The sequence below is a fragment of the Artibeus jamaicensis genome, unplaced genomic scaffold (assembly GCF_021234435.1).
Source record: "Artibeus jamaicensis isolate MK-2021 breed Jamaican fruit bat unplaced genomic scaffold, CSHL_Jam_final scaffold_1964, whole genome shotgun sequence".
NCBI lineage: Eukaryota > Metazoa > Chordata > Mammalia > Chiroptera > Phyllostomidae > Artibeus > Artibeus jamaicensis.
Window position 1 is genome coordinate 54381449 of NW_026522030.1, and position 12181 is coordinate 54393629.

General features: G+C 36.7%; 1 protein-coding gene across 1 annotated transcript in view; it reads left to right on the forward strand.

Moving 5' to 3' along the window:
* Positions 1-12181, forward strand: part of SH3GL2 (SH3 domain containing GRB2 like 2, endophilin A1) — a 203260-nt gene that overhangs the window by 85150 nt on the left and 105929 nt on the right. The gene's annotated exons all lie outside the window — the stretch shown is intronic.

Sequence of the window (12181 nt, forward strand, 5' to 3'; positions counted from 1 at the left end):
TTAAGAGATAGCATTTTGAGTTCCAAGCACTTTTTGACATACTGCTAGTTAGCAAGTTTGTATGATATCTGTGTACTTTTGTAGTCAAAGCTTCAGAAACTTTTATGTTAATAAAAACAAACAAACTCATAAGAACAGGCTTCTGCTAGGATATTAAAGTTGGAAAGAGTATTGGTCTTGTGGGTACAACAGTAAAAAGCCAGATGACCTACTTGATTCCTTTAGAGAATTGAAGTTGCAGAACAGCCAACTAGCCTCAAATCTAAGGAAGGTCTTGCTTCTCTGAGCTGCAGATACAAATGCAAGACTTGAAGTTGAAGGTTGAGCAGACATTGAGATGAACTCTCTGGCAAACCAGCTCCCCTTAAGTATGAGGTCAGAGTAAAGCCATATGAAGCCTGCAATGTGCAGAGGATAACCATAGTAACGATAAAAATCTCAACCCAGTCTCAATGCCTGAGGACACTGAATCAAATTCTACACATAAGGATGGCAAAGGAAGAAAAATGTTCATTTCCAGGCTTAAATTTACCTCTGTCTCTCGTATTCTATATAAGATGTCTAGCTTTCAGCCAAACATTACCAAGACGCACAAAGAAGCCAGGAAAAATAGCACACACAAGAAACAAATCAGTCAATAGAACCAGAGTCAGGTATGACCCAGGTATTTGAACTGGTAGACAGGATTTTAAGTACCTATTATTAATATGTTAAAAGTCCTAGTGGAAAATATGCATAAGTAGATTAGAAATTTCCATAAAGAGGTAGAAATTATAAAGAATAAAATGAAAATACTAAAAGTGAAAAATGGTAACAGAGATAAAAAGTGCCATGGATGGTTCACTGATAGAATTGATGTAGCCAAAGAAATAACCAGTGCACTGGGAGAGAAATCAGAAGAAATTTCCTAAACTGGATCATGAAGAGAAAGTCAGGCAAATCAAAAGCAAAAAACATAGAGCCTCTGAGAGCTTTGGGACAATTTAAAAGTTTCCAACATATATAATTAGAGTCCCAGAATGAGAAGAGAGAGAGGCAGAAAAAATTATTTGAAAACATAATAGCAAAGAATTTCCTAAAGTCAATTGATAGATACTGAATAACAGCCCCAAGAAGCTCAATAAATAGCAAATGGGGTGAATACAACACACACCAGAAATATTACATTTAAACTGCCAAAACCAAAAAGAAAGCCTCAAAGGCAGGCAGCCAGAGACAAAAAGACACATTATATATAGAAGAACAAAGGTAAGAATGAAAGCAGACTATGATCAAAAGTATGTGAGACGGAGTGCTAAAAGAATGAACTGTCAACCCACAATTTTTTATCCAGCAAAGATATCTTACAAAATAAAAGAGAAGGAAAGAAAACCTGTCAATCTCATTACCCCTTTCACTGCCAAGATTTAGATGACTATGGAAATGAAGGTGGGGATCTGGTATCAGCCACACTGAAGTGAACTGATAACTATGGTAAATTAACTGTGTGTCTTCATGCCTGAGTTTGCCCACGACTTTTGAGTTTTGCTTGATCCTAGTACACAGCTGAAGCTTTGATGGCCTATAAGAGTACTGTATTTGGTATTTGTATCAGTTACAGTTCTCTACAAAAAAACCCAGAAATATATTACAATATGTATATATGACCCAGAACCAATAATGTGCTGGATATTTCTTATAATTACATTTATTAAACTAGAGAGAAATAATGTTGTGAATCCTAACAATTTACAAGGAAAAGGTCTTTAAGATTATTTGTTATCTAGGGGCTGTAATTTAGGAAGCAATTTTCATATTAGAGACTCTGGCAATTACATGGGTACCAAGGAAGATTCCTGCCCAAAGCCAGTTCTGTTATGTAAGAAAATTCGTTTAAGAGATAGCTGATAATATGTTTTTATACTCCATGGTATTTAAAAGGTAGGAACAGAGATTGCATTGCCAAATTCACTGTGTTAGTAACAGCTTTTTTAATGTATGAAAGTTTGCCTTCTGGTACCTGTACTCACCTAAATTCGTCTGTTCCTATGCCAATTTACTTGGAAAATTCAAATACCTCTGAACTTGTCTGGAACTTGTTATGCTAATAAGATGTCCATCTGCCTAATAAAAAGTGGTACTAAGATCATCCCATTCTATTCATTGAGCTCAGTTTTATGAGGAGACTCAGCAGCAGAACATGGCAGCATTTCTACCTAATTCTACAACCTGTGAAATTGTCTTTGGAAAGTGCTTTCCTGTTGTACAATATGTAGTATTTGATTTGATTTGCTTACTTGGGTCAGCAGTTGAAAAACACAGTTTGGGATAGATATGGGGGGAAAGAGAATACTGTACATAAGAGAAGAAGCATATTCCTCAACAAGTGAAAGATAAATTATTTATAAGCAGAAGAAAAAGGGAAATAAGATCTGGCATTAAAATACTGCTGAGATTGTGAGCGCCTCTAGTGCCCAGGTCTGATTTCTAATACCATTCCTCAGTGAGAGGAGCCAGGACACCTTGGAGAAATAGCTGATTCTAGGACTGGGGCAGGAGACATATCAGATGAGCCTGGAGAATTTTGTGGCGCTAGACAGTTAAGGCCATATTCTGATCCCTCCACTCCAATAAACACACATGTTGGTAGGAATATGTCAAAGGGGCTCAGGAGTCAATTCAGAAGCTCCCAGTTGCCAAAGATAGAATAATTTGGGCAAAAAAATTAGTATTGGATCATAACCTGAATTAAATAAATATTCATGAGTTCATACTGATATAAATAGATAATTGTATACATTCATTGAGGGAGGAGAAGAGACAAATATCTCATGCAGAAGAATTTCAAATGATTTATGTGCTCAGCTCTAAGGAAGAGGGAGCATGACTCCTTACTCCTCAATGTAGCTGCTCAGAGACTTTCTTCCGAAGACTACAGTATGGAAAGGGGGTGTGGGCAGGAGGGTGGCTTCACAGCAGAGAACCTGACAAACAGCATTTGAGCCCAGTGGTCAAGTTTTGCATGAACAGTAGTTAAGTCACAGAGGTAGTGTGTATCCTGATGTGACATGATGGAAATGGCACTTCTGGGGCAATCCCTGACAGTCAAATCGTGAGAAAGACTCCAGGCCAATTTCAGTAGAGGGCCATCCTCTACTGAACATCATCGTGATCCTCAACTCTGCCAAGATCATCAAAACCGAAGTAGAGTCTAGAAACTGCCGCAGCCAAGAGGATCCTGAGGGGTCATGAAAACTAAGTGGTAATGTGGTATCCTGGATGGGATTGTGGAGGAGGGAAAAAGGCCAGTAAGTGTGAAAAGGGAAGGAAGGACATCTGAATAAGCTCTGTACTTCAGGTTAATAATATTGGTTTATTAATTGTAACAAATGCACCATGGTGGTGTGAGGTGACACAAACATTGTAAAAAGTAAAAAGAGACACAAGTGTGGTGAAGCCCGGTGCACATGGCTGTCCTTTGGAGGAGCCTCACCATGGCCCACGAGCCCCCACGGGACCTGGTCCCTTCTCTCGTCAGATCTGCTTCTAGTGATCATTTCCCTCCTGTGCCTCTTTAGCTACGATGAGCTTGTTGCTTTTCCTGAGTATGTCAAAATTGTTGTAATAGACTCTTACACTGGCCATTTTCTCTGCCTGGAATTTTTTTCTCTCTGGGTCTTCACATGTGCTGGGCATTTATTCTGGTCTTTGGACAAACATCCCCATCTTGGAAAGGCCTTTCCTGACCGCCCTACACAACACTGTCTCTTGTGCACTCTGAACCACAAAACCTGCATTCGTGTTCTTCATGGTGTTCAATCTTCTCTGAAATTATTTATTTGTTGAACTTTTATATCTGTACCAGTAGAACTTCAGTCACATGATGTCAGTAACTTTGTAGGTCATGTTTATTTTCCACCTATAGCAACTAGACCAGTCTTGGCTCCTGGTAGGTTGGCACTGAGTATGTACCAAGTGAATGAAAGATTTCTGCCACTTTCCTTTTCACTTAATGCATACACCACATTCTCTGTGACCCTCATAAAATTCTTCTCTGCTGTGCATTATTGTCTGTTGTGTCTGAGAAGTTGTTTCCCTTCCAGATGGCTACACTACATCAGTTATGCATCTGTGAATTATCTCTCTACCCCCACACTATCAAGCTTCTGTGCCTGACAGGAAATTACTTCTACATAGTCATTTATGGGGTAAATATTTGTGGCTGCTCTGCATCTGTTATATAACTGCTGTCAACATAGGCTGATGGGGTGCCCCAGGCACTGCATAAGAAGTTGGATACATCTGCTTTGCTTAGGGACTCCTCTAGGCCTTACTCCCTGCCACCACTCTGACTTTCCCAGTGCTTCTACCACCTTGAACCGGACCCATGTGACTTTGGTCTTGGTTTCCCTTGCATCATATGTCCTCCTTAGAATTGGAGATATTACTTTATTTATATACTTATTTACTTATTTATTTATTTAACCAAGGCCCTAGTGTAGAAATTCTGTAGGTGCTACCTCACCTTGCTCAATTAATTGATTATGAGACACCCAGCTGACACCCAGTGCAGATGTTAGGACACCTGTGTGGGGAGGAATTTCACCACTGTGAGTGTATCATGTGGCTTGAATGAGGTAACCTACCCAATGCGAAGTAGACTGCCTCCTCTCTCCTTCCTAGTACTTCACGTGTATTAAGAATGACAGGCCAAGTGCCAGGTAGATGAACAAAATACAAAGACTTTGGAGAACTTATCATGTAAGCAGAGCATCCCCATACATTGTGAATCATTACACCTCCAGCGCACCATGGCACTAGCTCCTGAAGCTTAGCCCAGGGTCCTATGTGGTAGAGCTTTGCCTGAGTGAATTGCAGGCATAGTAATGAGCTAGAAGTAAACAGACTTCTGCTTTGTAGCCTCCCAAAACTTGCTTTAAAGTGGCGGCAAGTATTATACTTTTAAGTAAGCTCCTCCTGTGGGGGAAGGGGCATGTTTTGCAGAGCGGAGACTGTTGCAGTAGTTCATGCAGAGCCTTAGCATGTGAGTTACAGTTAATGACACATTTGTCTCTGTAGGTGTCACTTGCTAGCTTTTCTGCCTTTTATACATGTAACATTTGTATTTTTGTTTTCATTTTACTTTACCAAAGCGTGACTTGTTCTTTTTTAGGTTTTCTGAGTAAATGTGACCAAATGACTAAGATTTCAATATATTTAATCTTCTCTACTGGGGGAAGATTTTTGTAAGGACCCTCATTCCAGAGTTAACAGTAACCTCAAACACTGTGGGATTTTTTGTAATCTCAGAACCCAGTAGTTTTAGAGAACAGTTCGTTGTGAGATCCTTGGAACTAGTAGTTTCTTGATGTATAGTCACACCTGTGATTTAAGACTTTTTTTTGGCTGTTCAGTGTTAGGGTTGGTTCAAAATAGTTTTGCAGTTATGAAAAGCCAGTTCCTCCTCTGCTGCACTGTGCTGTGGTGAGGCCCTGATTCTGTTCAGCCAGTTCCCTTCCTAGATGATTTCTTTGTTGGAATAGTTACTTATTACCCATTGAGGGTCTCAGTTCTTAATTTCTCATGATCTTAGATTCTTTATATAATGTACGGAGATGGCACATTTGCCTTTTAAAATGCAGAAAAATTTTCCTCTTCTGTCTTTAGTGGAGAAACAAAACTCTATTTCCTTTTGTTACATTTCATATTTCTTTTATTCTCATTTTTTAAACTTGTTTTAGATAGAGGGGAAGGGAGGTAGAGAGAATCATCTATGTAAGAGAGAGATATTGATTGATTGTTTCTTGCATATGCCCATCTGGGGACTGAACCTGTCACTGGGGCATGTGCGCTGACCAGGAACCAAACCGGTGACCACTTTGTAGGACAACGTCCAACCAAAATGTAACTGTCCAAAGTTACATTTTGAACAGAGCCACACGGGTCAGGGCTCTTCTCTTCTCATTTAATGAATAACAGAACTGTTTTCTTCTAGCAACTTATGCTGAAATAGATCTAGAGATAAAAGAGTTTATTTGTAGTCTGCCTTCTTTAAGACAAAATTGAAAGCTATTTGGGCAGGTGAATCAAAATAGGCATTTTTTATTCCTACACCCCCACAGTTTTCTCTCAGGTACCTGAAATATCAGCTGTTGGATTTTATTTTCTAGGATTTAGGAATCCTTACTTGAGTACATAGGGACAAGACTTTAAAGTGCTAGTAGTCATTTATATTTTAGTATGAATTGCTCAGATTTATTGTGTGCATTGACTGGGCACTGATATGGTGAAGTTCTGATGATCAGGACTACAAAAGAATTGGTTGGGGCTGTAGAATGGGGCTTAAGGATGAAGGTCTGTAAGGGTACATTAGTGGGCATCCTGAATGTCTTAAGAAGATTCCGTTATTCATTCAGCAATTATGTCTTGAGCACCTACTGTGTGCTATGTAGTGTTCTGGATACTGAGCACATGCAGTGAAGAAAACAAAGTCCTTTGGGCCTCACAAAACTTGTACACTAGAGGAGGTGATTTTAAGAAAAAGCTAGTTCCAGAAAAATGCCTTAAAAATTTTAATGATGTAGCCTAAGATCCACGCCATGCCCCTTTCTTCCCCAGTAGCTTTGCACCATGCTGTGAATGGTTTTGTATGCAGTCCATGATGAGAGCTGTGGGCTGTCACTCTTTGCCAGTGGAATCATATCTGGGTATTTCTTCAGTTGTTCTTTATTCCCTGTTCTAATTGTTGTTTTATACTTTTTGGACACAGTTTTGGCCCTTTCTTTTGAGACCTAAATTGGCCTTTTTTTATCCTTTCCTAACCTTAAGTCCACTTGAATTTTACCTTGCCAATCAGAAACAGTATCACCATTATCAGTGAAAAGATAAGAAAGATGTTTCATTTACCTTTGAAAAAAATTTTGGACAGATAATGTAAAGTTGGTTATTAATATACTGATTAGGAAAATATGAGGACTTAGTATATGTCTTGATAACTTCTGGGGAGTTAACCTACAAATGAGTCCCTATATAATTGTTTTCTATTGGGATTTACAACACTTTAAGACTGTTCTTCAATTTGTTTGCATATGATTCCCACATGTAAAACCAAAAGCGCTTACTGTATTTTACTGTGTATAATTCACACCCACATTTTTGGCCCAGACTTTCAAGAAAAAAATCTCTTGTTTTAGTATTTTAATTAAAATTTAAAATTTATATATATATAACTGATATTGTATTCCAGGTTATTATTTCGGATATGAATATCGTTATTCCTTTCTGGAGTTATACTCTTAATGCATAAGCATAAATAAAAGAATTTAAAATATTTATATAGATATGGAATTAGTACTACCCATATATAATGGGCATCCTTATTTTTCCCTCAAAAATTTGAGCAAAAAGTATGCATTATACATGTCAAAATATGGTAGTTTATAGACTATATGAAACATGATTGGATTTTTTAAAATTTACAAGTAAACTGAGTTTCTTTCTCCTTAATTTGCTCTTCTTGATTTTAGACAAAAATTGATGAAATTTGCAATGCCAAAGGTTTTACACTAACATAGTTGGCATTTTATTAAAAATAAATTTGTGCTAGTCTAGTAATAATAACAGTCAAGGTTTCCTCATTCTTTAGACTGGTAGACTTTTTAAAAATTCTGGAGCATTGTTCTTTATCTTGTTAGTATTTGATTTTCACTTTAAAAATTAATGATCGTAAATGTTTTTGACAGTTATTATAAAGTACTAATTATTCCATGTGAGCTGCTTGATATTCTTTGAGGGTATGTCCTACAGAATTGTTTACTTCAGCTATCAGAAGAAATAGCCCTTTGAATATTTATTAAAATTACAAATGCACTCAATTTCTGAGAATTATTTCTGGGATACACTTATATGTGAAATAAATTGTTAAAAGTTACATTTTTGAAATGGCAAAGTATTTGAAATAGTCCATGTAAATGTATATTGGTAAGGGATGGATTAATGGCGTTACATCCATAAGGAATCCTGGGCAGATGGTTAAAAAAAAAAACAGGGAAATTTCTGTGTTTTGATATAGAGGAAAGCCAGGTGCAGAGGACTCATAGTATGATAGCTCTTATGTAAGAAGAGCGATAGTGTATACTGATATCATTATTTGCTTATTTTGCTTAAAGGAGCCCTGGTAGTATATCCAAGAAACTAATAAATGTGACTGCTTGCAAATATTAGGTGGGAGAAAGCTGGAAGTTGGAGACAGGGATGGATGGGAAACACTTTTCACTGTTATTTTGTACATTTTTCTCTTTATATGGACATTTTTAAGGGCAGTTTTAAGCTCATAAAAGAAATTGAACAGAAAATACAGATAGTTCCCATACACCCCACATCCCTACCTACTCACAGCCTCTCCTCCATCAATATCTCCCACCAAAGTAGTCCATTCGTTACAATTGGTGAACCTGTGTTGAAACATCATAGTCACTCAAAGTAGAGAGTTTATGTTCACTCCTGGTGCTGTACATTCTACAGGTTTAGACACATGTATAATGACATACTGTATATCCGTAATTATGGTATCATACAGAGAACTTCCACTGCCTTAAAAATCATCTGTGCTCTGCATATTCGTTCCTCCTCCCCCAGTTCAAGCACTTACAACCACTGAGCTTTTCATTGTCTCCATAGTTTTGCCTTTTCTGGAATGTCAGGTAGTTGAAATCACACAGTATGTAGCCTTTTCTGGTGGGCTTCTGTCGCTTCATGATAAGCATTTGAGTTTCTGCCATGTCTTTCTATGGACTCATAGCTGTATTCCTTTTTAGTTATGAATAATATTCTGTAGTCTGGATATGCCTACTGGAGGACATCTTGGTTGTTTCCAAGTTTGAGAAATTACGAATAAAGCTGCTGTAGACATTCGAGTGCAGGTCTTTGTGAGTACATTTTCTGCTCCTTGGGGCCAATACTAAGAAGTGTAACTGCTGGATTGTATGTTAGACATATGATTATTAGTACTGTAAGAAGCGGACAAGCTGTAATCTAAGGTGGTTGTACCATTTTGCATTATCCAATGAATGACGTTCCAGTTGCTATATACCCTTTCCAGCATTTGGTGTTGTCCATGGTTTCAGTTTTGGCTGCCCTAATGGCTGAGTTGTGATATCCTGTTGTTTTAATTTGCATTTCCCTGGTGACATGCTTATGTGGCATGAGTATATCTCCTTTGGGGAGGTTTTTGGTTTTAATTGGGTTCTTTGTTTTCTTATTGATGAGTATTAAGAGTTTCTTGTATATTTTGGATAACAGACATGTATTAATGTGTCTTTTGCAAATATTTTCACCCAGTTTATGGCTTGCCTTCTCATTTTCTTGACAGTGTCTTTCACAGAGAAGGAAGTTTTAATTTTAATGAACTTCAGCATATCAGTTATTGCTGTCATCAGTCTTGCCTTTGGTGTTATATCTAAAAAGTCACCACCATACTCAGGGTCATCTAGATTTTCTCCTGTTTTCTCCCAGGAGTTTTATGGATTTGGATTTTACATTCAGGTTTCTTATCCTTTTTGAGTTAATTTTTGTAAAGGGTGTAAGGTCTCTATCTAGATTCTTTTTTTTCTGCATATGGATGTATAATTGTCTTTTCATCATTTGTTGGAAGGACTGTTTTTTCCTTCATGTTTTATTGTCTTTGCTCCTTGGTCAAAGATAGTTACTGCATTTATGTGGCTCTGTTTCTACTTTCTCGGAGTTGCCATTGCTTCTGTTTGAAATGGGGACAGAGGTAATATTTTTGTTTTTATTTTGTTTGGCACAGTGTGAATGGTATAAACACTCTTCAAAGAAACAAATAGGGATAATAAGAAAGATAGCTTTTCATTGTACAATTCATACAGGAGTCTTTCCACACACATATAAAAGGACAGCAATTGAATTGAAGTTGCTAAGAACTTAATGAAAAATGAAGCACTGAATGGAATGAATGGAAAAATCATCAGTGGGAGAGGGGTCTTATTTTGCTCTAAGGAGAGGCACTGAACATCAGAATATTTTGAAAAGTATTAACTGTATATTGGTAGAAATTTTTATGGCATTTATTTAATTTCTGTTGATAGAGTTTATTATTCAATATATAGTGGAAATTTAGGAAGCTTATTAATGATCTGAATTTATGTGAAGTATATGCTAGATTTTATTTTATTGCTTTCTTTTATACCTACTATTTCTTAAGATTTTTCATGATAATGTGTCTTTTTGCTAGTTGTAAACCTTCATGTTCATAAAGGGAAAATCCTGGTAAGAAAATTAGAGACAACAATAAAAATAAATAAATAAAATTAAAAAAAGAAAATTGGAGACAAAAGTGAATTTTGGAACATACTAAGATTTTCTTATTGACTACCCATTTTTATGCTAATAAGAAAACATTAATTTTTTTTCTGTACCAGCTTAACAGTGTTGACTTTCATTTAACCTTCAGAATTCAATTTATATTTTGACGTATCACTTTTTTTTGTTTCTGTCAACTGAAATGGTAGAATGGAAGCCAGGAGAAGATAAAGCAAATATTTAAGGGGGTAAATAGTATGTGTGTGATCAGTGGAAATGAAAATATCCATCTCTAGATACAGTGGGAGTCTTCTTTCTAGATTTGTGTGTACCAGTGCAATGGGGGCGATGACTTCCCTCAGCTGTTTCTCTGAGGCATTAAAATAAGTGGGTTAAACACCAAGCTTCATACTTACTGAGCCTACTAAAATTTTTGCAAATAGGGGAGTATAGGCTGGACAGTTTTTTTTTAAATCAGGGGACAGTAGACAAAAAACTGTACTTGAAAAATAACTAAATAAAATTTTAAAAAAAAGAAAGAAAAGAACATTAGATAGAATTGAAGAATTTGGAACCAAAAAAAAAAAAAAAGAGGAACATTCATTACAATGTAAGTGAAAGATTAAGACCAAAATCGATAAACATTTTTTAAAACTGCAAATTTTTTTCAACTGCAGATTTTATATCTAAATATGGAGCAAGTGTTTCCAATGAAGTTAGTGCCCAAATGGATAAATATAAAATATATACAAGATTTTAAAGACATATCAAAAGTGTAAAATTTTTTATTACATGTTGAAATATTTTAGATATACTGCAGTAAATAAATTATACTATTAAAGTTCAAAAAATAATTAAAAAATAAAATAAAAATAAAATCAGGGGACAGAGTAGAGGAGGCAGTGCTTTTTTGATGTCTTTCATGATAGTCATGATGCCAAATCTTAAGAAAATACAATAGTCTATAAAATGATATAAAATGAATAATTAGTAAAAAATAGAAAAATAGCCAGAGATTGTTACAGGGGAAAGAGACACTGTAAAGACTACTAGAGGGAATACAGAGCAAAGAATTGGAAAACAGAGAGTGAACAAGAAATGTCACTGTACTGTCTTTCCCAGCTGTATTTTATGGCTTTATTCAGTGGGTGAAAATTCTGGAATGTTCAGTAGTATATCTTAGCTCAGCATCTTACCAAGACCTTTTTACCTTCTCAAAATGGAAGGCAATCCCTGCCTTCTTAGGATGACAGCTGGTGATAAAGGATGGGAGAGGAATTCAGGGACCTCATGAACTTGTTTCTGCTTGATACACAGCAGATTAGATGCCTGAAGTGCTAGCAAATATTGGAGATTTTTATTTTTAAAATGTTGGAAACTTTACCCAGCTCCTTCTGCACACATAAGGAGGAATTGGGTTATTTTCACTGAGTCAGTAAGGTTTTGGGTGTCACATAACCTCAGTGAAACAGATGCGATTGTCCGGGTCTAATATACTCCTGCAGATGGAAACTTTCTGTGACCAGGAGGTATCTGAACTCCCCGGGTGCTCACCAGGGCCCTCTGACCTTCTCTGTGAAAAGCCCATTCTGTATTGACACTCCAGCGGTGGCGGTGGTTCGGATGGCAGTTACATAATCACAGTCTCTTTTTCAGTCTGGTTTGCCTTTATGCAGAGAGCTGGGAGTGGATTTCTTCTTGGCAGAAATAAGCAAAGAAGAAGCTATTCACATTTTTTAAAAATGGAAACGTGAAAAAGAAAACCTTGATGGAGCTGAAATTGGAGCATGGTATTTTATCTGAAGGAATTGGTGGAGAGTATCAGGGTCATCGCTTAGATCTGACTTTAGTTAGAGGCTTTTCTGTGTTGATACTGCATTTT